Here is a 26,206-nt window from a genome sequence, read left to right on the forward strand (position 1 = left end):
GACACTGGAGACCAGGATCTGCATCCTGAGTCCCAAATGTCGTTGGGTTTAGATGACAAAAGCACTTTGGTTAAGATTTATTAATAAAATGACCACATCCAGCCTCGTGTTCTAACTGTTGACTTTTTCAAGATTTAACCGTGACTTCTGTCATTTACGGTTTGAAAATTTGTAGGATATAAATGTAATAAACCCAGGAGACAGGGTTACATCACAGGTGTTGCTAAAAGGAAAACTCTTTTATAACTTTTCCCTTGAGCCTGTTTTATAACTACACAATAAAACACACATTTTAGTAAGGCTTTTCTGTCTGTTCTAGCTATTCTACCTGTTTCTATCATTACTACATGAAACTGGGCATCTAGTGCCCGCATTAATTTGTCTCCTATGGCCCCTGCTGGGCCATGTAAGCTTTACACAACGTCTCGTTAAGGTGGGATCACAAGCCTCCAGGCCACCAGTAGAACTGGTACCTTACACAGCTGTCCTCATCACTTCATGATGACCACACTGACGTTGCTGTAAAACTGTACAAACCAGCAGAACTGTACTATGCGTAGTCACAACTTCTGTGTCGACTCAAACTGTCTGAATAGCTTTACCTGACATTAGCATTCACTGTTTCATTATCATTCTGTATTTTCACACAGACTGAGATGCCTGGATAATTGTTAGTAATTTACATATTCTCGGTGGCAGACAGCACAGATCGGTTACGTAGATATCGCAGGGTCTGCACCTATCTCAGCTCCGGGTAGTTAAGTCCTTATCATAGCAGGCTAACACAGACTAATGACATAATTGGCAGTCAATTAGTAGGAACAATGGCAGCAACCGGATCAATTTGCAATATGTAAATTAGTATTGCATTGTAAGTATGCAACTGAGCATATGAGCAGTTTAATTATTCTGATTCATGTATATTGAGGATTTAGTGGTACTATAGGGGATATATCAACCCTCTAAAATACACCATCCGTCCTGTGGGCTGATTGGTACTTTAGGTGTGTTTTGGTCTGTAGAGGACTCAATCTTACACAACCTTGACAAATTATGCACTGTTTGAAAGCTCCAAGGTTACTGGGCCTATCTGTACAAGGCATTTTAGGATCCCCACATCACTGCAATAATTGTTGACGCATAAGTGTTTCAGACTCGTGGCTGTGTTCAATACACAAAAGTTACAACTTCAGGCCTTATATATATATATACTCAATCTGACTTTTTGGTTGTAAAATTTAAAAAGTTACCTTTCAAAGGAAACCAGGGTTATGACTGTAGTCAAAAAGGTTGAAGAACAGCAAACCTTTTATTTTGGGTACCTTCATTTTGGGCTTTTGCACTAAAATAGGGGTGTCTGGTAAAGGGTTAATGAAAGAATGGAGAAACATTGGGATTAAAAAAAAGGGTGAAAGTGCATTTATGTCAAATTTATCTTGTCTGAGTCACAAAGATGTATGAGTTTCAGTGTTTGCAGACTCATCAGTCAGATTTAACATATTTGGCAACAAAGCCTATGTTTTAAAACTCATCAACCAACCACTTTAAGCCAGTCACAAACAAATGATCTTCCCTTCCTAATGAGGCATTTTGGATTTTTTTCTGAGATTCACTGTTTTTTTTGCCACATTAAACTACAACAACTCAGACTTCGACCCCCACTCCCTTCCCTTATCATGTTCCGTCCTAACATGTATTCTTGTTCTATATCCGTACTTACAGCAAGATATCCCTCCTTATATTTACCCAATGCCAACAACAGATAACTGGCTCCAAACAGTCCTTAACATGCTATCCCAGTGTTAATGACTCTGCTAATGACGCTCATAATGAATGTGCTCGCTGTCACAATCAACACTGCTGTGGGTCTTACAATTAGGGACTAACAAAAACAATGGGCAGGGAGATGTTTGGTCATTGTAATGGACCTTGACCCCCTGCAGGGAGCCCTGAATGGTGGAGGCCATACCTCCACTTGTTCAGCGGAGGTATGGACAGAAGAATGGTATCAGAGTGAATGTGTATTCAGGGCATTGGAGAACAATGAGCTAAGTGTATTGTTTCTACGGGAGTCAGTGTAGGTTTAGTATGACTCTGCTTTAAAAACCAAAGTCTACAGTTATGTTCTTTTCTACAGATAGAAGAAACCAGGTTCTCCAGGTAATGAATAATTATAGATAGGTAAGTAGAGCTGTATTAATTGGGCTATCATTCATTGTGAGGTTTGGTTTGTCAGAGGTGATTTTGTGATGTTCAGTGGTGGTGAGAGAGGTAGAATAAATAGATTTACAATGTATGGGGAGATACAGAGACACTCAGCTGTATTCACTTATTAATGCTTACGTTATAAACAAAAAAAAAGTCAGAAATAAAGGACTAAACATAATCTATGAATAAACACCTGACAAATAATTATATCATTTTTAACCTCACCTCAAAGCTGCACTAATCGATATTTTTATATTGACAAGGGGTCAAATGACTATACGACTAACCCACAGATAATTATCATCCAACTCTATGGCCTATGGAACTTTTTAGTCTCTTATATCACACTTTTTTGTAAAGCTCTAATAAAACCACTGTACACTACCTGCTCAACAATGAACAGCAGACAGAAAAAGTCTGTTTGGAGAGACATACAGTATATTCTTCACAGGAGTTTTTAGAGACCACACCAGAGCTAAACGGAGAGTGACTATTCGACTTACATTCACCAGGTGGCCAGACACACAACTTCCAAAGAATGCTAACATTGCTTCATGTTTGCTGGTTTAAAACACTGGCAACTGTTTGTTAACACGTTCATATGCAAGATGGAGATATGTCAATGTTGTGTTTACAGCTTTTTCCACCACTCCCAGTTTTATTCATTCATTTTTTTCAAGATTTTTTCTTTTTTTTTTTCTTTTTTTTGGGCAAAATAAATAAATGAATAAATAAAACAATCTTGACGCTTCAAATATTAAAACAAAACTAAGAGACTAGGTTTAAAGTGGAGGTCCTCAACATTTGCTAATTAGCACTAAACACTGTATCGAGCGGTCGAGGCTGAGGGGAATGTCGTAAGTTTTGTAGGTCATAATAAATTGGTCATAAGCCTTATTGGATAAAGTGAAATTCTCACCCAATAATGGCGTTGGATGAAAAAACGGTTGTTTGGATAAGCCATTACAAGTCATCTTGAGGAGAACATGAATGGGTATATAAATTTCATGGCAACCCATCCAGTAGTTGTTGAGATATTTCCAAACTTCATACTTCCAAACTTCAAACTTCATATGTGCATGTATAGTTATTTACCAAAAAGAAAAAAAAGAGATAGAGAGAGAGAGAGAGAGAGAGGATTGCTGCAACTAGTAACAAAATTTACACAAATGGCCAATATGAGAGCTGCAGAGTGTTTTCACCAACATACTGCCTTGTGTCTGGCTGCAGCCCTGGAGCGCACCTGGCAATGTGAATGTCAATGTGTAAGCACACAGTGTTCTAACATTTATGCACTCCCGGCCGTAAATCTAAGTTGAAGTCACATTTTTTAAACGAGGTGCTATAAATGCCCGAGCCTGGTCTCAGTATTATTGGGCAGAAATTGCACGTCTTCCACAAACAGGGCTGAGGTTTTAGATCACTGCTCATGAAAAGAAGTGAGGGGTGAAATCAAGCCCGTAAATGTTAATAGAAAGAAAGCATTGCCATTACAAGCTGAACACTGTAATAATTCAAAAATCTGATTGTTCTTATATTGTACTTCAAAGTATTGTAAAGCTTATTTCTAATCGATAAATGGAGTGGAGATATAAACATGTGCCATGTACTGTAAATGAGTTAATAGTCTAATGACGACAATCTAACAAAGAACAATCATACAAAAACAAGACTAGGTCAAAACCTTGTATGTGGTTGGACGTCCCTTTATCTGTTTGCTTCTCTCCTAGTCTCTGTGCTCACATATACAGTGATTTAATGCAGCCAATAAAGTTGATCTGACTTAACGTGTTTTTCTTTTTCTGTTATCAGACGATGTAACAGTATGAAACGGTGACTGACAGCAGCCCATTAAGACTACACGTTAACCAGCTGTCACTTCCAAGCCGTTTCCAAGCTGCTAAAATCCTGATTTTAAATAGACCTTTTTAAATGTCTATTCATATAATGGTCAACGATTATTACTGCTTCAATGGAGTGTCAACAACTTGTCTATGAATATATATAAGCAAATTTCCCCAAAAGTCAAGCTATTCCTTTACAACAGTTAAAATAACCAGAATTTTCCGGGACACACATTTCACCTGAATCATACGTCTCCTTAAAATCCCATCATGGCAATCGTATAAATCAAGACTTCTCTGGGTTATTTCTTCATCACAGTTATTGCAACAGTGAACACAGCTGACCTCCCTTCACCCATTTTTCTGGAATGATGCAGTAATGTCCGCTCTACTTATGAATTGTGTATTGTCTCAAAAGTGAGTAATTTTATTGTCGGTGAGAAAGATACAAACTAATAATGAAGTTAATAACAGTATCTTTATTGTCAGGCTCTTTGTAAATTAGTCATTGCTGCTTTAGAGATTTAGAGGCTTTTTCTTTTAAAAAATGTGGTAAAACTCTATGCGGCCTTTTAACGCAAAAAACACTAAAAAAAAAAAAAGTAAATGTACGATTATAACAAAATACTCACAAGGAAACCTTTACATGTAATGGCTTGTCGGTTTCCAATAATTGTAATAAGCCTGCCTCACTGACTCATAACCATCTCCACATTTAGACACATTGGCAGTAGTCCTTTAAAGACACATTTCTGACAAGGACTTAGTGTGCTAAAATTAATGATAATAAAATTTGGTCATTGTTTTTCGTCCACAGACAAAACTAGAAAATGCGTTGAGTAGAGCGCAGACCTCCGCCAAGGCCAATGTCAAAGAACATACACCAGACGTCAGAGGAAGAAACTCATCTTTAAAACTAACCTCAAATAAACCGAACCAGTGTTTTGTTTTGGTCTCAGATGTTTGAACTACATTTCTGGTAAGGTATAAATGATGTTCTTTACAACCTCTTTCCATTTGGAATAAGAGTGTGACTGCCTCTATAATGGGAAACATCCCCGTGTCTTCCTTGTGCCAGGTTAAAAAAAAACAGAAAAAGAAAGAAGCGGGCAAAATGAGAACGTTAAGGAAGGGTCACCGGTGGCCAAAAGTAAAAAAAAAAAAAAAAATCAGGGCACTTCCAATTATTATTATTATTTTAAATTACAAAAAAATATCCCGTAAGGAAACTGACTTTTGAATTATACAAGATCAGAGCAGAAAACATACTTTTTGGGATGACAAGAGGGACTTTTTCCTCCTCACCTGCTTTCATGCCTTCTCATTTTTAGACCTGTATGTTTGTTATTTAGCTGTTTGGCAGTCCAACTTCAAGAGAATTAATATTCCCCCTCTTTAATACAATTCAAGCATATGTTTTCCAGCCTGAAATACATCCCAGTGGCACTGATCAATCAACAATGGCAGCTTGGTTAATGGGCTTTGTGTGGCTTCTATTGTTTCCCAAAACCTCTTTTCCAGGGGCCTGTTCTATCTACAGACGGGTGACGAATATCTGGTGGGAAAAAAAACAAAAATGAATTTTCTGAGTAAGGTATTGGTTTTGCCTTTCATTAGTCGCCCATCTCTGTGTCTAAATGACAGTAAGATGTCATTCAGAAATATGGGCAGATGGTAGTCTAGTCTTTATACTGTTTATATGAGGGAAACGTATTTTTTTAAAGAGTTTTAAATCACTGTAAAGTGCAAATTACACTTTCCAAATCCGCATAACAATGAGGGTCCACACAATGTAAATTTAGGCTTCTGCCCACAATCACAAGGGATCGCTCTGATGTCTTGTGGATTTATGCACGGAGGCTGTACTCCGTGGGAACACATCTGCCTATGCAGACACCCGGTGTAGTACAAACAGAATTGCTACAGGGCCTTGAAACTGGCCCAGATGAATCTGAATGTCAGACTCTGTTACTCACACACATGCTAATACAACCTCCTGGTTATAAAGAACTAATTTGAAGATTTCACATATAATTAGCATAATGCATAAAATGTTTTTTTTTATTACCTTGCCTATTACCTCTAAGTTCTTCCAAGAGTACAGACAACAAAAATAATGTTTTGATTTTGTCACAATGCCAATAGCGCCCCAAGGTCCAAAAACATCCTGTCAGCTCACAGTCAATTTTATTATATAACATTAACACAAGCTCAGATTAGACTGCTCCTGAATCTACATGTTTAGTCTGCATCTGAACAAATTCCCACTCAAACAACTCAGTCAGCTGAATATTACTCTCACATCTATGTTGTTACCATGATGCCAAAACCCATCCAGAGTTTTTGCCTAATAGTGGTAGAGTGGAGCACCTCAGGAGAAAGAAAGAATCCAAGACGCATGTGGGAAAACAATACCTACAAAGACACAGAGAAAACTCAAAAAAAGTCAATAAACAAAAATAAAGACAACATCCACTCTTTATGTAACACCGGGTAGTATTACCATACAAATCCGTCTGGCATCTTTTTGGCCTGTTTTATGTGTGTACATGTATTTTTGTTTTTGTATTTTGTGTGTAATCGGATTCTGAGTTAATATAAGTCTGAACCGCAGATTTTCTCAGCACAGAGGCCGTGAGCACGCATTTTATCATCAACAACAAATGTGCAAGAATGTGACAAGGTCCGATTCTTCTCTGCAAAACACCACACAGTGTCCGCCCTCCTGTCTCCTACCTGTCCACAGGCATACAGGATTAACTCCTAGAGGGAATATCAAGGCATGGGAAATAACATCAGATTTCCTCACAACCCATTCATAGTTGCTTGGGGTTTGGTATTTCATCATCCCATCCCACTGGGAGATTCATAATCAAGAGCATAGCAGCAGTAAGCTGCAAACATTAAAGGATAAGGCTGGTGGTATTCTGTATTTTTCTCATTGTCAACAAATCCCATGAAAAGACCGAAACCAACATTTTTGTTTCCATAACATGATATATCTTATGCCTCTGTGCCATAGAGCTCTATTTTTGTCCAAAAACGATTAGTGGGTGACATGTTCCTTCATTACAATGAACATGAGACTGTAGTGGATTTTTAATCTGCAGTTGAAAATACTCCCCAACAAATGCACTATTTACTGCTGTCTGAGTAACATTTGCTAGAAACTACAGTGCTCTGTTGTTTTTAAAAATTACTGAGCTTTTTTTAAAAATGAAACTATATGACTGTGACCCATTTTTAGGAAGATTTACATCTTCAGAAGGAACAAATGGACTTGGAGCTCTGTGCCACAAAAAGAGCGGAACAGTTGGAAACTACTAAGAGACCAAATAACTAATTGTTGGTTTCATTCTTTTAAAATAACACCAGTCTATAAAATGCTAGAAAATAGTGAAAAAAAAAAAAAAATGCCCATCACAGTTTCCCAGAGTCCATGGTGAATTCTTTAAATGTCTTGTTTTGTCCAACCAATAGTCCAAAACCCAATGATATTCAGTTTACTATCATACAAGGCTGACAAAAAACCAAATCTTGACATTTAAGAAGCAGTATCCAGTGAATTTGGTGTGTTTATGCTTAAAAAAAAAGACTTTTCTGTCTATCGACCAGTCGATTAATCAGCTAATCGTTTCATCACTAATTCTAAACATACAAATACTGGTATCTGGATCTTTCCTTTACTGAACAAATCTTCTCAAATGGGACGGACAGAAATTCTTCACTATGGGAAACTATTTTTTAGCAAAACTGTATTCATATGTTAAAGGAAACAAACAAAAAACGTACAAATATCATTAATGCATGTAATATTTCTTCAAACATACCCAAGTGGAAGCTCTCCTCTAAATGTCAAACATTTAAGAATCACATTTGTTTTGGTTCAACATGCTTCCACATGGGGGAGACATGCTCCTGCCAATTCCAACCCCAATTGTTTTGTTTGAGAGGAGAGAGAAAATTGAGGAGTACATAAATATTTCTTCTTTGGGGAAGTCTTACAAAAATCCAGAGCTCTCTTAGAGAGAGAAAGAGAAACAAACACAAGGAAATAGACAGCAACAGATAGAAAGACAGACAGACAGAAGGGGGAGTGAGGAGTTATTTCAAAGAAGAGAATAATGAAATTGGAGAAAAGGAAGAGCAAAGAGAAAACACAAACCCTCAGTCTGTAACACTTCAGCTGCTGTCAACTCTTTGCCTACCATGGACCCGTCGTCCTAGAAGTTACTCTGAGCGCCAAACAAGGACATAAAGCTGAAAAGAGCGACGGACAGAGGAGGGAGAAAAGCAATAAACCTTAGCTGAGGTGAAGAAAAAGCAGTTGTGTGGGAGAGCAGAGGCGCAGAGAGAGCCACAGAAGGCGGAGGAGTGAGGAGCCCCGTTCATCCAGCAAAGTGAGAGGGGAAACAGGGGGAAATAAGAAGAAAAAGAAGAAGAAGAGAGGAGTGATAAAGAGTTGGGGAAGGAAGGAGAAGAGTCAGCTGGACATGGGGCTTTGTGCTGTTATCCTCATCTGTCTCTCCCAGGCTGAGCTGGGGAGAGTCTGGGCTCAAGAGCATGAAGGTAAGCAGCAAATACACGGAGGTATTTACATGTACACTAATATCAGCACAATTTTGACTGCATTTCTTCAGAATAGACTGTCAAGTGTTGCACAGAACAGCTTCCAAATAACTGAATTCTGTTCAAAGAAATCTGACCTGAATTCTTTGCCACAAACTCTGGCAACAGGCATACTTGAAAAATGTTGTTTGGGCACTTTTTTGGTGCATTCATATACGTGTGTCAGGTTAACGGGTCCCCTGACATTTCTCTCTTTCAGTCACAGGAAGCACATGAAATGCTTTGTGTTGATCTGGATTTTCTCAAGATGCCATTCCAAAACCTCTGTTTTTCCAGATTTGAAAAAAACAAAATGTCTGGTGTTCATTTGTTTGAAAAATACGGATCATGATATCAGAAATCTTGCATTTTAGCTAATAAATGTTGGAGGTTAAGCTGTAATTTCAATGATGACTTGTGACTTCATTCCAGCAGGCATTTTATAAAATTGGAAAAAGGTCAATGACAGCAGCAGCTGTGTCTAAAATTTTTAAATCTGGAAAGTTTTTTGCTTTTCAATGTTATTTCATTTAATCTCAAACTGTGTCTTGTCACCCAAAACACAGCGTGCTTGGTTGTTCTGTGCATCTTCTGTATATGTATGCTGTATACTTCTCTGTCATACCATCTGTGTGCGTGTGTGCGTGTCTACGTGTGTATCCGCATGTATGTATTTTTGTTCTCCTTGGAGATACATTATTTTTAGCCAGCCCCCGTTCTTCCGCTGCCGCTCATCCTCCGACAATCAGTGGTGCTCCAGTTTCTCAGGCCTCTCCTGTGGTCCCAGTTCCTCTGATCAGGGCCCCACTCTGCAGTGGACAACCCAACACACTGTGCACAGACCAGAGAGACAGATCCCCCAAACATAAAGCCACATAAAGTCCAGCAGAATGTCCACATTCATCACTGAAATATGCTAAAACCAGCGATTCAGCTCAAGTTGTCAGCCTCATCCCTGTACAGCTGGGTCCCTATTTTGGGCCCTTTTCCCACAGCCTGATAAATTCATTTTAGTGCTTACTCACACTAGAAAGTGGAACAACTCTTCACTAAATAGGTGGTGTTGGAATCTCGATGATGTAGTGACGCTCAATCGCTTCCATTGAAGGGAATGTATTTGTACCATCAACCCCTGTCTCATGACTGACTGTAGAGCATGCCAAATGTCTTTTGCAGAGCTGTTATTATTCCAGCAGTTTGATATAATTGGTTGCATGGCTGCTCCCATTCTTTCAAAGTGTCATGAGTGTCTGCAATTGATCAACAGCACAAATTTCAGAGTTAAAAGTCACTGAAGATGATTTCTATGCAAAAGTTCTATGCAGATTTATTTCACCTGTTTGAGCAAAGCCGTTGATTTCAGTGCTTTCACTGAAATCAGCTGATTTTGGTCTGAAATTTAGCCATTAATGATGCTGGTGTGAACGTGCCTAGGCTATCAAATTGAGACGTGGAATCTGTCTGTCGAAATACCTATTTAATGTGTCATTCATGTACAATGACAGGTTGGGTTGGTAGTTTATAAAAATGAAAAGGTATACCTCAAAAGACATAGTAACCTGGCTCTGTCCAAAGGTTAAAAAAGAAATCAGCCTACCAGTACCTTTACAGCTTCTCTCAGTGAACCACTCAGGTCTTGTCATGTTTCTTTGTCTGGCAAGGATGTAGCTAGAAAGTCTGGTCCGTCTCCCAGTTCTGGTTCCCCTACCTACAGCATCCCAGTGTCCCTGCTGCATCACCTCTAATGTTCATCAGGTCACCGAGATACTTATTCACTACATGGAGCTTAGTCAGCATGTCTGATTGTGCTAGTGCTATAGGCCAAATGCGTCTCAATCTGATTTGATTGAAATTTAGGGACAGTTCCCTTTAGATTACACATAATATGATGTTTGGTCAAAAAATCTTAACAAAGTGACCATTTAGGCAGTATTCAACTGATAGACAGTGAAGATTAAACATTTGTGTGCATCTATTAATTCCAATACAATTCAATGTACCTGCTGTCCATACAGATTTAACAACTAGATGCTTACTGTTGTCAAGATTTTTGTCTGAAAAGAACAGAGAAGTTTTGTTTAGGAGTAACATGATTCAGGTTTCAGTCTGATGCAGATGTTAACAGTTCACACAAGATGGCATCTATACAAGCCAAGTTCGATCCAAATCTGACAGGCTGCACTGATTAATAGACTAGGTGGGACTGAGGTACTAGACAAATGACCTAGATCAGCTAAAAAAAAAAAAAAATACCATAAGACCAATAGGTAAGACTATTTCTTGGTTACCACCAAGAGAGTATCTATCTAATAGAGTTTTATTTTTTATGCTAAAGGGGGCATAAGTCTAAAGTCCAACTCTTACTACCCGCAGTACAATACATACAACAAAAGCCACAAACAACCAAAAAAAAAAACTTCATCATGTAACATTAGCCATTAATCAGGAGCTACTATACATTTCCTACTAAAATAATCTATTGTGAAAACAATAGACACCGCACCACTGAAAAAACAGACAGTAAACCACATCTGGCCAAGTCCATTCGCAAACTGGAAAATTGTCATCTGCACTAAAAATAGAAAACCAGTTCCAAAAAACAACTCCATGGCAGTTCATCACTTAAATCAAACATTTTATAAACTCTGAATCTGATCCATTTGTCTATGTTTATCTAAACACCACATTTTTTTTTCTTTTCTTTTCTTTTCAGGTCCTTATCAGTCCAGCTGCCAGTGTTTGTGATTGTGTGTTATGGTTACTGCTGTTCCTCTCAGTATAGGGTGCCAAATGGCTTCCTCCCCAACCATAAGCTCCAGGACTGTTTTACCACAGGTCACCCTTTTGAAATCCAACTACAATAAAATCACTGTATTAAACTGTAATGACACACATAGCAGTGACCTTGCGGTGTGATTGTTCCACCACCGATTATTCTGCCAGAAGACTGCAGGTGCTTCGCTAACCCCTGTACTGATACTTACACCGTGCCTCTAACAGCACGCAAAACAGGACTGCTACAGGGTCAAGACTTTGTTTGTATCTTGAGATTTAACCACCTGTCCTCAGCTGTGGACGGTACATAATGGTTCACTGTATTCAGTCTACTTTATCTGTCTCTGCAGAGATGTTGGCCTTCTGCTCTCGTTTGCTGGGCCTGCTGATATTTCTCTTTTCCTTTCCATGATCAAGTACATGCCTTACACCCTCGATGTATTCTCACCTTCACTTGAACTTCAAAGTGCTATTACCCAGGAAAAACAAAAAAGATTATTTTCAGGGGAAATTTATTTTTCATTACTGGACCTCATCCAGCTGAACGGACTGAAATACCATTTAGCTTTTGTCTCAGTTGAGGAACGTCGCTTTGATTGCTGTGTATTCTGTCTTCAGTTGCTGTCTGGTCTTCAAAAGCTGCTTTCAAACTGTAAAAATGTGACCTGCTGTGTTTCTTAGATGTCTGTCATCAACAACAAAAGATTAAGGAACTGATAGATAGTGATAAACAGCAACAAGTAATTAAAGGCCCGCAGAGCAAGTGTATGTTTCTAGAAAAAGACACAGAGTAAGAGATCAGGAGAAAGGGAAATAGGTGCGTGGGTTACGGTGATGGGATGAATTAACACAAGATGTATATCCACAGCACTATATATATGGCTCAAAATGCTGTGTCCTAGTTTGATGTGACTGCCAACACCCACTAGATTTGCAAGGTGGTTGCTGCAATGCAGACTCATCTGAGGATCAGATAATGTGGATACCACTGCCATGCAGGTGCCACTGACTTAAAAAGGCTGATTATGTCATTGTTAACCATACAACATAAACACGCAGGATTAGATGTTTCATTCACACGCAGGTCACCACTCCTGGCACTGCAAGATATGATGGATTAAGCAGCAGGAAATCTGGCATTCTGCAGATGCACAGATGTAAACTGACACCATCCTGGCTGTAACAGGAATATTCTAAATTTAGAGGACTGTCAGAATCATTTCCGTTCATTTTATTCTAATCTAGGGAGCACCAGAGTGTATATTTACAATTAAACAACCTGCTATTCACCAGCAAATTTGTCACATTTGTCATTTTAGTAATTGGATTTCTGGGCCCTGTTTCAAAGTCACCATGTTTTTCTGCACCAGTTTGCACATTCCCAGTGCAGGTTCCACATACACGTGTCTGCCAGACCTGATGCGACTGAGGTCAGCTTAACTTGAGTCCTTATGTAAAGCCCAGCCCACTCCTGAACTCTTTTTAGCCCCTTTTTGTTGGAGGTTCCACTTGCAGACAGTTAGAAAAGATTAGTGATGTTCCAGAAAAGAAAACAAGTTCAAAAACCAAAATGAAAAGTATTTGGAGGGTGGGTCATATACTAGACATCTGCACTCCTAAAGGACTTGATGCACATTCTGTAACAACTAATGCATAGTCTCTGATCTGCCTCCTCCTCACAGCTCTTCCTCATCTCACCCCCATGCTGTTTGACGCCTCCTCAGCTGTTTAGTGATGATGGTGATGAGTGCTGCCAATCTGACCCAATTAGAAGCCTCTTGTTCTGAAGCTGTGGAAATAGCTTCCACTGCACCATAATCAAACAAGATTCCTCATTAGAGCAATCTCCCCTGTGTGTGTGATAACCTCTCTTAGATTCATTCTCTTGTCCCATTTTGTCTGTTAAGTCTCTTTTCTTTTCATTGTCCATTTGTCATTGTATTTTACTTCTCTAACAACAGAATATTAACTTAGTTCAGTCTTTATGCAATGAGTTTGCCCCTGCTTTCTGTGAGCCTAATAGAGACTACATTTTGATTATGATGATAACATCTTATACTACACAGTATATTACAGCATAATGAGGAGGAAGGCACTGTATTCGGCCAAGAAATAGTCTTACACACAATCCCCTGCAAAACCACAACTTTTTACACCTTGATTTTTGTACTAATTAAACAAACAAAATATATTGTCAAAATGTGAGCTTTACAGGAGCTGGTAGGCAGATTTTGCGACCTTTGGACCAAGCCAGGCTAGCAGTTTCCCTGTTTCCAGTCTTAATGCTATGCTAAGCTAACCAGCTGCTGGCTGTAGCTTCATATTTACAATTCAAACACAACAGCGGTACAGATCCTCTTATCTAACTCACGGCAAGAAAGCAAATCAGCATGTTTCCCAAAATGTCACACGATTCCTGTAATGGTTAACAGCTGATTTGTCATCTGCTGCATCTAACAAATGGTTAATAGAGTCCGAAAGCCCAATATCCAATAAGCTATGGCAACATTTATATGCCATATCACTCGTTTATGCTTAAGCACACAGGGAAAAACACATTGTTTTGACCATGTGGGTCAATATTATGCGGACACCCAAACATTACACCCATATGTGATTGTTGAACATTTCATTCCAAAAACAATTGCTGCTATGCCAGCCTCGATTCTTCTGGTTTCAGGCTTTCCACAGGATTGCAGAACTTGTTTACAAGGATTTGCTCCCATTCAGCCACAAGAGCATTAGTGAGGTTCAACACGGATGTTGGGTGATGATCAGGGCTACTTGGAGGCCAATCATAATCCCTGACACCAAACTGGAAAAATCACTTCTTTATGGACCTGGCATTGTTCAGTGGGGAAATGTCATGGTGAGACAGGAAAAGGCTTTCCAAAAAAACTGTTGCCACAAAGCTGGAAGCAAACTCTTGTCTAAAATATAATTGAATGCTGTAGCATTAAGATTTTAACTGGAACAAACAGACCTGGCCAAAGCCCAAAAAATAGTTCCAGACCAGAACTTAAAAAATAGGATGTGGACAGGATCCAGGGTGTTTACATATTTGTGGTCAAATGTTGTAAACACAATTTTAAAAGTAAAATGCTCAGAGGGAGGTCCAAACCTCACGTTCGCTCTTGTCTTTCCGTCTCTCAAAATGTTCATAACATGCTTCACACAGTTCAGTGAACTAACAGCTCACATAAAAACCAGACATCTAACTGGACTTAATCCCTTAACTTGATTTTAAGTGGGAAAACAAAAGAGACCTTCACACTGCTGAACATTCAGTGAGTTCTGCTGATCTGGCAACTCTGTCGATCATAAATGTGCGCAGGACAATGAGTCATGGAGCAGTTTACTGTCAAAATAAAAAAAGATAACAAAACGCATTCCTGATGGGAAGTAAATGTTAAAAAATATAAACATCCGTCTATGATCTGTTGAGCAGATGACATGAAAACCAGCAGAAATGTAGGTGGTGAGCAGGGATGTGAATAAACATATAGCATATGTTCGCACAAACAGACGCGCACATGCACGCACAGGCACGCACGTGGTTATATTTGGCCAATGTAATGCTAGCATCATAGAGAGGTTTTATGCTTCACAATTAGTTAATAGTTAGCCAATATCCAGCCAAAACACAACACATTATTTGTTTAAAATGCTGAAATCAAAAAGCAATGGTGACACTATTTCTGCAGGACAAATGCAAAGAAAATTTACTTATAAGTCTTTTTTTTTTCTTGGTGTTGTGAGTTGAGTTTTTTCTGTCTTTGTGAGTTACTGATCCGAAAGCTCTAAACATGGATCGCATTTTCTGTGGACAAGTCTGCCTGTTATCATCCAAATTATGGTAGCCACCAAAGAGCAGATGCCTCAACCGGATATAAAAGCAGAACTGTTTCACTTCCTTTTAAAGACCACATTTAACCAGATAATTTTCACACATTTTGAAACCAAATAGAGAATTCAATGACCATGTTTATTATCAAAAAAATGCAAGTTAATTAACTAAAAGTCTGTAATTGAGAATTAGGTGCTTTATTTGTTAAGGAGCTGATAGTGTGCCTCAATGGTCAATAAAAGGTGAGGGTTGACTACAGCATGAAAAAAAATCATGTCAAGAAAAGAACCTCTTGACCCTGCAGAGTTCAAGAGACATCTGTTTGTGCATGGAGTCAGTCTCCTGAACGTTTCCTTCATGCAGGGCCTACATCTGGGTATTGACACTGTTCGGTCACTGTAATGCCTCTCTTGTTGTAGATGCACTAAGTCGGACTCCTCTGCAGACAGATGGGGATCCATCTGGTTTTCACAGAACCAGGGGAGACCAGCAGACCCCACACAAACAAAGAGAAGCCCGCAATACACAGGCTGAAGGTGGAGGAGGAGTTGATATCAGCACCCTGCCTGACAACATGACCCGCATATTGGTGAGATCCGAAAAACTGACCCTTCGCTAATTCCCATTTACCTTAGTTACTGTTGCTCCATCTGTCGAGTATGACAGTGGCAGACTTACCACCTGATATTGTTAGGCACTGTACATGATATCATGACTGAGACTAAAGCTGCCGCAGGCCCCAGGTACAAAGTTAGCTTCCTCATCAGTTGAACCGTGGGAAGGGCATGGAAATAAAGCAACGTTATGTTCTTGTATATCATGGCAGCTAGCTAGCCCTAGTATTATAAGTGAAAAGAAAAATGTTATTTCGTTCCAACATTACCTTTTCAATACTTACTATAGAAAAATCATACTTGGACATCAACACGGTAGCTAGATGAATGCATTATTGTTTGTACTTTCAGACAGTATGTTTCACTTTATAAGAGAAAAGGGTTTGAGGATGTGTTTCCCTAATGCAATTCAAATGTGGCTGAAGCTGGTGAAGTGTAAACTTCCCCACATCCACTTTAGGCTAAATGAATGAAGTGAAACTTAAAAAGTTATTGTAGGTTATTATCAGGTTTAACCTTAAAAAAAAAAAAAAGTTACTTTTACATGCATTGTAGAAGCTTTAGCCTGACTATGGGTATGTAATTGTGATAATACTGTGGTGAAAGGTCAGCATGGCTTATAATCTTTATTCTGACAAATTTATGAAGCTGGGACTGGAGGTTATTGTTAATAAGTATATGCCAAGTGGCCCTATCCTGTGCCATTTTCCATTCATTACCTTTCAGATCTCTGTGTGTGTTTGTTTGAGTGTGTATGATGAGGTTTTATTTGTTTTATGTCCCAGACTCATTTCTCACTTGAACCAGCCTCAGTAAAATTCAACCCAAATAAATTGTGTTGTACTTTTTTTTCCTCTCCCTACAATTCAAATTGAAAACAGACGAGAATCTCGTCCTGCCAACTTACAGTGTTTGTTTAAGCATGGCTGTGTGTTAGCATGTGCATGCGTGTGTGCTCGTGAATGACTCACTTGGACGAGATCACAAGTAACCCTGTTATAAGGCTGCTGTTGCCTTTTTTTGGGAGGTCTTATCCCAATTTCCGAGACCCTCCACCTCTTGTCCAATGGGAATCTCTTCAATAAATCAGTCAGCTGTGAGGGAAAAGTTTATGATTGTTCCCATCTCCTCACCTAGAAATCTCACACCCTCCTCTAGAAAACGCAGGCTGGTGTCAGGCAGTGGAGATGGGAGAAAAAAGTGGGTCGCTTTCTGTATATGGAGCAGCTGGAGTGGCAATGAGAGCGCTGCGTTTAACTGCTCCACTTTCTGAGCCCACACTAAACCCAAGAACCATTGCTCTCTGTCACCTCCAACTGCGGCATACATTAATAATGCCATCAAGAGTAGATATCTGTTTTCATTGTCAAGGCATCGTGTGTAAACAGCTCCCTCAAGTGGAAATGTATGGACAGAAATAGAAGAAACAAATCCTCAGATGTCCCAGTATAGTAGTTCCCAACAAACCCTTAACACAAAGCAATCTCCTCTTATTACCCCTTTTGACAGGTTGTATGTCTTTGACTTGTGAGAAGATAAATTGAAGAATCACACCGTCTCATCTGAATCATTTTCATAACAAAACAGAAGAAGTCGAATGTAGCCAAATGCATTTCTTACCTCACAACTCCTTAGATTCATCTCCTAACCCCACAAGGGGTTCCGTCATCCAGGCTGGGAAACACTGTCCTAGAGTGGCATTAACCCAGATCCTCTCTTGATCATGTCATGGCAAAATGGCTGAAAAAAGTAAATAACAGAATATTTCAGTCAAGGTTTTTATTCACGCAATTCAAAAGATTTCAGGTTGTTGATAATGAGCATGAAGATGGATCCCTACAAAGATAAATATTCAGAGGTGTATTTAGGAAAGAGATCAATTTATTAAAAAAAGTGGATAAAAGAGGTTGTACACACTTTGGAAAATCTTTCACAAAAAATAATGATATCCTTTTAATGAAATGTGTATGAAATAAAATTTAGGACTGCAGCTAATGATTAGTTTCATTACTGATTAATCTGCCAATAACTAGTCAAAATGCACATTCTAATTTCCCACAACCAAAGGTGATATATTCAAATTTCTTTTGTTTCTGACCAGCAGTCACAAACACAAAAATGTTCAGTTTACTATCTTACTATATACGACGAAGAAAAGCATAAAATCCTCACATCTGAGTAGCTGGAAATAGCAAATGTTTAGAATTCTTGCTTGAAAAACAACAAATTATTTATCAATCTCTCTCCCTCATTTCTTGATATTGCTCTCTATTGTCTCTATCTAATAAATGTATTAAACGCTCTCCAAAAAAAACAAAACAGATTAATTTGTGTCGATCAACTAATTAAGTGAATAATCATTGCAGCTGTAAGATAATTTAAATATTAAGCTCCACATCTCAAATATAAAAACTACTGTATGTAACTCAAGTGTATGATACAAAAATCCAATATTGTTTTTTTTCCAAATGGACAACAAATGGCCTATTTATATAAAATGTTGTGTTTAATCAATATTAGGACTGAATGTTCAACTGTGTTTTTTCTATCAAACTGTAAATTGAAAAAGTGTAATTTTCAAATCACAAGACCCAATTTTAATAACCTTATTAACAAATTCTTAAGAAGCCGTTAAAACGCGTATGAAAGTTTAGTCAGTGGCCGTCAAGACGACTGTTGCCAGCAAATATTCTCAACTGTGGCTACTTACTGTAAACTCTGTGAATCAACCAAACTTCAAAATTCTTGGCTGTAATGTCTTCTCTACTGTCGCTATCAACGCTTGGCAAGAGATGGTTTCCTGGAAAATGAAGAACCACACTTCTGATATAACTTCTAACTTAATTAACTTAACTAACATGATTAGTGTCCAACTGAGTTACCAAGCAACAACAAGCACCTGCAAATAAGTTTGTGATAATGCTCGGTGCAAATCTACTATACATTTTTTAAAACTATGTAGACCACCAATATAATACAGGCCTAGGGTTTAACTTCTAGAAAATAATTGCACTTTGCATCACAATCACAAAACTGTTAAACAAATTGCAATTAGATGTTTTCTGATTATTTATATTTTCTAATTGCAATTAGTCGAATTTTCTAATTAGATATTTTCCTCACATTCTTCATCAATAACTGTCACCTACAATAATTTAAGAACTGTAAAAGAAAATAATATGAAATAATGTGAAATAGTCTTTTTATTAATAAAGCAAATTAATTGATTTCATAACTTGTGGATAGATCTGAACACCCTGCACAAGAGCCAAGTCCGAATCCATGGCATACTGTCCAATACACATCGACAGGCAGCGGTGAGAGGAGCACACGCACGCACACGACCGTCTGACTTAACACCCGGCCATGTCTGATATTTTTCTTTTCCATAGAGGGTGGCGCTTTCTTTTGATTTCCCTTTTTATGGACACCACTTGAGGCAAATCATCATAGCAACTGGCGGTGAGTTTTACTTTACATTACTTGATATCATGGTAGCAATTATCTGCTTTGCTCTTCCAATCAGGACTCTGTCCTACCCTGGGGAAATCTTCAGGCCTACCAGGCCATAATATATCTAATTAAATGTAAATGCCTTTGTTATTTGATGATTTTAATTGCTTAAAGACCTGCTATGTGTGTTCTGAAACTTCCATCGTAAGAACATTCAAAACCTGATATACACTTGAATGAAATTAGTTTAATTTTGTTATTCATTTCACAGTACGGGCTTTTTAAATCAAGCAAACATGGTCGACATCTGTGACACGGCTTTATACCTCTTGTTGAAAAGTCACAAACAAATGGTACACTACGGTACATTGCTATTATTTCAGCTGCTGTGTTAAATAGCTGCATGGAGCATTGTAGTTGTTCAGCACACGTTACACATCATCTCTTATCTCTGCTGTCATACGAGCAAAATAAGTCACTCCAATTACATGGAGAGGTTCGTGAAAACTAAAACCAGATGATAGTACAGACACTAAAACGATGATCAGTATTGATACCATACACTATACTTTTTTTGAGACAATACTTTGAGAAACTTGTTAAATATTTTAAAGCCCTTTTCCCATTAACCAAGAGAAGTCTAAGTTCTCAAATGTTAAGTGCTGTCTAAAATAGGCTAAAGAATGAGTAAAGAAGTTCAGAAATATGGCCAAACATTCCATGTCAGTTTTTGGTAATTAACAGATTTCAATATTCTGTGCTATGGACACATTTTGGTCAGTTTCCAGAAAGTTTTGAGGTTTTAAATACATTAAAGAGTAATACACAAAGTTGCAGGAATTAACTGAAGTATTTTTAACTTATGTACTTGTGTTTCTGCCCCCGGCCCTCAGGGTTCATCTTCATGGGGGAGATTACTCATCGAATGCTAACTGCCACACAATACGTTGCCCCCCTCATGGCCAACTTTGACCCCAGCTTCTCCAAAAACTCAACAGTGAGGTACTCGGACAACGGTAAATGGGAGCCTCCTCAGTGAAGTTTGTAACGTTTGGGAGCCCCTGGATATCTTTGACTGGCTTCTGTATCTTGCTCTGCTCAGGTAATCTATTTGTGGTGCAGTGGGACAAGGTGCGGCTAAAGGACCGAGAGGCTGAAGGAACTTTTACTTTCCAGGCAGTCCTCCACAGAAATGGAACCATTGTTTTCAACTACAGAGATGTAAGTTTTGGATTTCAGCTAAACTGTCTGTACGGTCAAGTTAATTGTTGCGTTCTTCTATGTTTATAAGGAAACTTCTGCTTGCATGTCAGGTTTAGTTGTGTTAAAACAAACGGCTGTTCTTTCTCAGATCCCTGTACCAGTGGAGCAAATTAATTCCACCGAGCATCCAGTGAAAGTGGGACTGTCTGACGCTTTCATGGCATTCCTCTCCTCCTCACAGCTCTCAGGTCAGTTGTGCAAAAAAAAAAAAAAAATGTAGTTATTCAAACTGACTTTAAAACCTCTTGGTGCCTATTGGTGCCATGGTGAGCAAAAAAAAAAAAAAAACTTCTTCTTTGTTGTTTAATAATACAAATTTTCCTTGTTATTATGACATAAACCTTTTTCATTATAAAAACAAACATTCCCCATTATAACAAACTACCAATTTTTTAACAAAGCTTGACCAGTATATTGGCCAGTCCACAGTATCGGCATATATGTCGGCTTATAAATCAGTACAAAAATACCACAGGTATCTGTGTTGCCATTACATGGTTTGTTCACTAGAGAGCACTTTCCATGAGACTCACAGAGCAGTGAATGCCTCCTGGTGGGAGGCACACTACAGTGCGTCTTAGAACATCATAATTAATTTGACATTAACTGGAATGAAACAGTTGCAGTTTTTAATCGACTCTGTTAAACCTATTAAAGAGCAACTTAACGCTAAATCCAATTTTATGAGTTAGCAAATTAGACGAAAGTCTCTTTATTACACTATCAATTGATCCTGGTCCTATTCCATAATGCTATTTGTAACAGAAGTTAATTTTCCTTCCCTAAGAAAAACAAGTAGTTCCTTAGTTCTTTAGACCAAAAGAAATATGTAAAAAATTTGCGACATTCCCTGGTACATCACGCCCACAAACTACGAGGCAATGTACTGTTTCATTTGTAAAGTCCTATACATTTCAAAATTTGTCCTTAGTGTAGTAAGAATACTTGAAGCAAAGTCAATATTGCTCAGATGTAGGCTACAAAGTCTTTTTTGAGTTTTGACCAGGTATTTTTTTTCATGTAACATATATAAGTTTCTATCTTCTCTTGTTATAATGATAAAAAGTTTTTTTGTAAATGAATATGTGGGATAATAACAATAATAATAAGGAGATTTTTGTCTCGTGGTGGCTGCAATGTTAATTTTTTTTAGGATTTTATTCTTTTATATGCATGGTACATGCTTGATATAAACGATACTTCAGGAAACACAAAGTTTGCAAAAATACTAACATTTTATATTTGTCTTGAAGATGCAAAGCAGCGTACTATCTATGAGTATCATCGTGTGGAGATTGACACGACAAAGATTGTTAGCGGATCTGCTTTTGAGTTCATCCCTCTACCCAGCAAGTATTCTTACAAAATGGCCTTCATATGACAGTCTAGCCTCAATATTCACCGCACTAAATTCAGATATTGTGTATCCCATTCCTCCAGCTTGCCTTCAGCACACATCCTGTGATCTCTGCCAAACATCCACCTTGACAACCGGCTGTGGCTGGTGCAACACACTTCAACGGTAGGTTGAAACTCTAAAGATTTATCTTGCAGTGAAGCCATAGAGAACCTGGCCTCACCGCTCATTTTGTTTTCGCTGAGTTCCAGATGTTCTGACGGCATCGACCGGCATAGGCAGGAGTGGTTAGATTATAACTGCCCTGAAGAGGTGAGATACATTTCCCATGTATACAGCAGAGAAATGATGATGATATTTCATTGTTTCTTGAGTCACTCCTGTGGGCATTCACTCAGGCTAAAGGCACATGTGAGGACTACAACCCAGTACTACCTGAGGGATCTATGAGTTCCTTCAACCACTCTTCCCCAGGTCCAACACCTTCTCCAGCAGTGTTTGAAGATCAGCCTGTCACTAGAGGTGAGTTTCTCTGCAGCAAGAAACTAGGGAGAAACACAGAGTGAGGGTATATCAGTAAAGATTAACCTCAATTGTCAAGGTGGTACAGTGTCTGGACGGAACTGAATCCAAATTACTGGACTGGAGTTTTGATTGAGAATTGAATTGAATTGAATTGAATGCTTTTGTTCATTACAAGTAAATGTTTTGTATTCATCTTTTTTCAGAGATAGTGAAATAGAATTACTCTACTAGAGTAGCAGCAATTTTGGGATTAATTAATTAGTCAATTGTCAGAAAATTAAATTATTTTGACAATCAGTCATTTTCAAAACAAAAACCACAAACATTTGCTGGTTCCAGCTCTTCAAGTGTGATATGAAATTTGCTGTTTGTTTGTATCATATATGAGAGTAAATTGAATATCTTTGGGTTTTGGACTGTTTGTCTGACAAAACAAGCATACTGAAGTGGTCTCTGAACGCCATTTTTTCCCTATTTTTTAACGATTCAAGGACTAAACAATCCACTGATTCATTGAGAAAATCCTTGAAAATAATCGTTGCAGTCCTACATTCCACAAAAAAACATTCAGTGTAACATCTCACTGTTATGAATTTCCTGATATCTTTAGGACTTGAACTTCTATATCTGTGTCACAACTTGAGTGTTATTTTATTAGTTTTAGCCATGAATTCAGACAAGACCTACTTCCTGGTTCAACTGTGACCTACCATACCTACAACAGTTGTGTATGCACACAGTTTTCCTGTGCAATGAGGGATTATTTCCAAAATTACAAGTGCACTCAATTTCATTTTTCCTCCAAATTAAGTGGTTTGGATAACCTGGCTAAACTGTGAGCTTGTTTACAAGCTATACGACTGTATGAATGCTTATTTCTAGCCACATCAGACTACTTCTGTGAGTACAATGTTATCATTATCGACAGGAATTGACTAAAAATATGACAGTAGGTTCTAACTTGTGATAAACCAGAATTATCCCTCACACCATCTCAACAGTTTTTTCACGTTGGCTAGAGGCTGTTAGAGACTTCATTTGTCAATTCATTGGTTGTCTAACCTTGCTGCTTTTGTGCTGAATGTCAGAGTTTTACTATAAACACAGGTAGTTATTTTTTCTCACATTTATCACCTCTCTTTTGTTCTGTTTTTCTCTTTATGACGTAAAGCACTTAGGATGAAGTACGCTGTGCGTAAAGTGCTGTATCAATAAAGCTGAGCTGTGTTAATATTTTCCTGAGCCTGTACGGAGGCATTTAGCAATATGCTGTATCTTATAACACACTGGAATTAGTTGGCCTGTACAACCAGACCTCTTGTGGCCAACTGCCTTGCTCAAGGACACTCTGGATTTCTTTCCTGTACCCATATTCAGGGTATCTGCAGGTCTTGAAAAGTTCTTAAAAAAGCCTTGAATTCAGTTTGTTCCAGTGCCTAATCTCGGTCCAGGTCATGTGACATAATTATGATATAAATTTCAAAAAATAGATTAAAAGTTTAAAAAAAAAAAGCACTTTATAAATAATTATGGGCCTTATATTCTTTACTGGTTTTCAGTATGACCACGAAAAAGGTCTTAAATTGCAATTTAATGTGGTTTACACTGCAGAAACCTTGAATTTATCCCAGTAAATTAGACCACACATTCAGTACCGGTCAAATGTTTTAGAATACCTCAATTTTTCCAGTTGTTATTGAAATTTACGTAGTTTAAAGTCTCAGTGTACACCGATATTAAAGAATTGAACACTTTTTTTTTTTTAATATTAAAAAAAGAATAATTGAATCAGTTTGTTGAACTAAATGTAATATAAAATTTTGACTCAACAGCAAAACACAACTGTGGCATTCTTTCTACAATGGAAATCAAATATTGTTCAGAAACTTTGTCCCAACAGTGTTGCAGAAGTTCTCACAAAGTGTCAGGAAAGTGTTATGCAGGTCATTAACCCCTGACCATGTAGTCTGACTTACTTTGTTAATTGCCTTTTTCTCGCCATGATGATATTTTATATATTGATATTGATATTGTAATACTGTCCAAATAATATTTCAGAGATTACAGTAACACAGTCCTTTCCAACATTGCCTTTGTACACAGATTTTAGTTAAGCCATTTCTTGATCCCTGGCATCAATGTTTTATATGATATTTACTTTTTTTTTTTCAATACTGCAGGCAGTTTGTCACTTAAGAAATGGAAAAATGGGTGTGCCCTTAAAACTTTTGACGCATAGTGTATCAGCAATGCCTCAGTCATTCTCGGTTTTCTTTCCTTTCAGACTTACAGACGGGTCCTCCAAAGCATAAGGGTGTAACGGAGAACACAGCCATCATAGCTGGTGTACTGGCTGCCCTAGTTCTGCTTGTAGCTCTGACCTTACTGGCTGTCTACTACATCAACACACACCCAACAGTTGCTCCACCGTTCTACCTCATGCAGGTGAGAAAAACAACCTCAGGCTCCACCTACACACCACAGTTTCATTCACTGTGTAGAGTCATCCGTTTATTTTTCTGTTTAAAAGATACCCCCCATGCACCCTCAAGTTTGCCTGCTGCCCGTCCTTTAGCAACTACTGTCTGTTGTTTCTAGCGACGCACCAATAACTACTGGCCCTCTATGAAGTTCCGCAACCAGGGCTGCCACTCCAGTTACGCTGAGGTCGAGCTTGGAGGTCACGAAAAGGAAGGATTCATTGAAGCTGAGCAGTGCTGCTAAGGGTCCTGGACTTGCAGGACTCAGGCAGAAGAAGAAAGAACACCATCTTGAAGGCTGTAACGGTACTACAAGAGGATGAATCTGAACGATCAAGCAGACCCTCGACACAGGATGTCCCTACTCCAACCTTGGTGGCTGGACAGTGTTTACTGTAACTGCTCTCGTAGCTCTTGCCAGCTTTTTCTCTGTATCTTGCTCTTTCCCATCACACACAGGAGATCAGCCATATTATCCAAGGGTTGGAGGGTCTGAGAGGAAGCTGTACAGAAACTGTACAGAAATGATGAGATGCAAATGTGTAACGGTACAAAACCCATCAATCCAAGCGGATGTCAGGGAATGAATCGAACTAGCCTTCATACTGCAAACCAATGTACAGCTCAATTTAACTATGTGTTTTTGTTTTTATCCAATCTATGGAGTAATTTTTGTTTCATGAAACTTCTACGCGAGCAATGACTGGTTCATAAAATGTTATATCTCTTTGGACTACAACAGATATTTAGCTATATAACTGATAGTGATTACAATGATCATCTCAAACGTCTCTGGAGAAATATTGTTTGGATGAATTTTAGACACATCAAGTTATGATAGTTTTCTTTGAACATTTCTGTTTAAATGTCTTCTAATAAAAACTGGTGGTGAGTGTTGATATTAATCTCATGCTTGGTGAGGAGTTGAAAACAAATGGAACAGATCATCTTGGCATATATTTAGACCAGACGAATTTATAAAGTCTGAACAGGTGTGTATGATGAGTACCTCAGACCGTCACCATGCTTTCTCTTCACATAGAGCTAAAATGATTAGTCAATCAATTGACTAGTTACTACAAAAAACTAACTGTAACAATTTTGATAATTGTTTGGTCGGTTAACTCAATTTTTCAGCAAAAATGCATAAAATTCATTGGTTTTAGCTTCTTGAATGTGAATATTTTCTGGTTTTCTAAGTTTTCTATTATAGTAAACTGTATATCTTTGGG

At 38.2% G+C, this 26,206-nt stretch overlaps 1 protein-coding gene and 1 pseudogene across 6 annotated transcripts in view; one reads left to right on the forward strand and one right to left on the reverse strand.

The window, feature by feature from the left end:
* LOC120794086 (dickkopf-related protein 3-like) overlaps nt 1–26,206 on the reverse strand; it is a 32,936-nt gene that overhangs the window by 4,335 nt on the left and 2,395 nt on the right. For 3 of the 6 annotated variants that reach the window (XM_040134728.1, XM_040134726.1, XM_040134733.1), the window contains exons 2-3: nt 22,405–22,514; nt 17,517–17,636 (exon numbers count right to left, since the gene is read on the reverse strand). The gene's annotated coding sequence lies outside the window, so the exon portion shown is untranslated. Of the gene's footprint in view, nt 1–17,516; nt 17,637–18,606; nt 18,697–22,404; nt 22,515–26,206 lie in introns of all 6 variants that reach the window. The other 3 variants (XM_040134727.1, XM_040134729.1, XM_040134732.1) reach the window with 3 other exon arrangements.
* LOC120794087 lies at nt 8,017–25,879 on the forward strand (annotated as a pseudogene).

The sequence above is a fragment of the Xiphias gladius genome, chromosome 9 (genome assembly GCF_016859285.1).
Source record: "Xiphias gladius isolate SHS-SW01 ecotype Sanya breed wild chromosome 9, ASM1685928v1, whole genome shotgun sequence".
In the NCBI taxonomy this organism is placed as follows: domain Eukaryota; kingdom Metazoa; phylum Chordata; class Actinopteri; order Istiophoriformes; family Xiphiidae; genus Xiphias; species Xiphias gladius.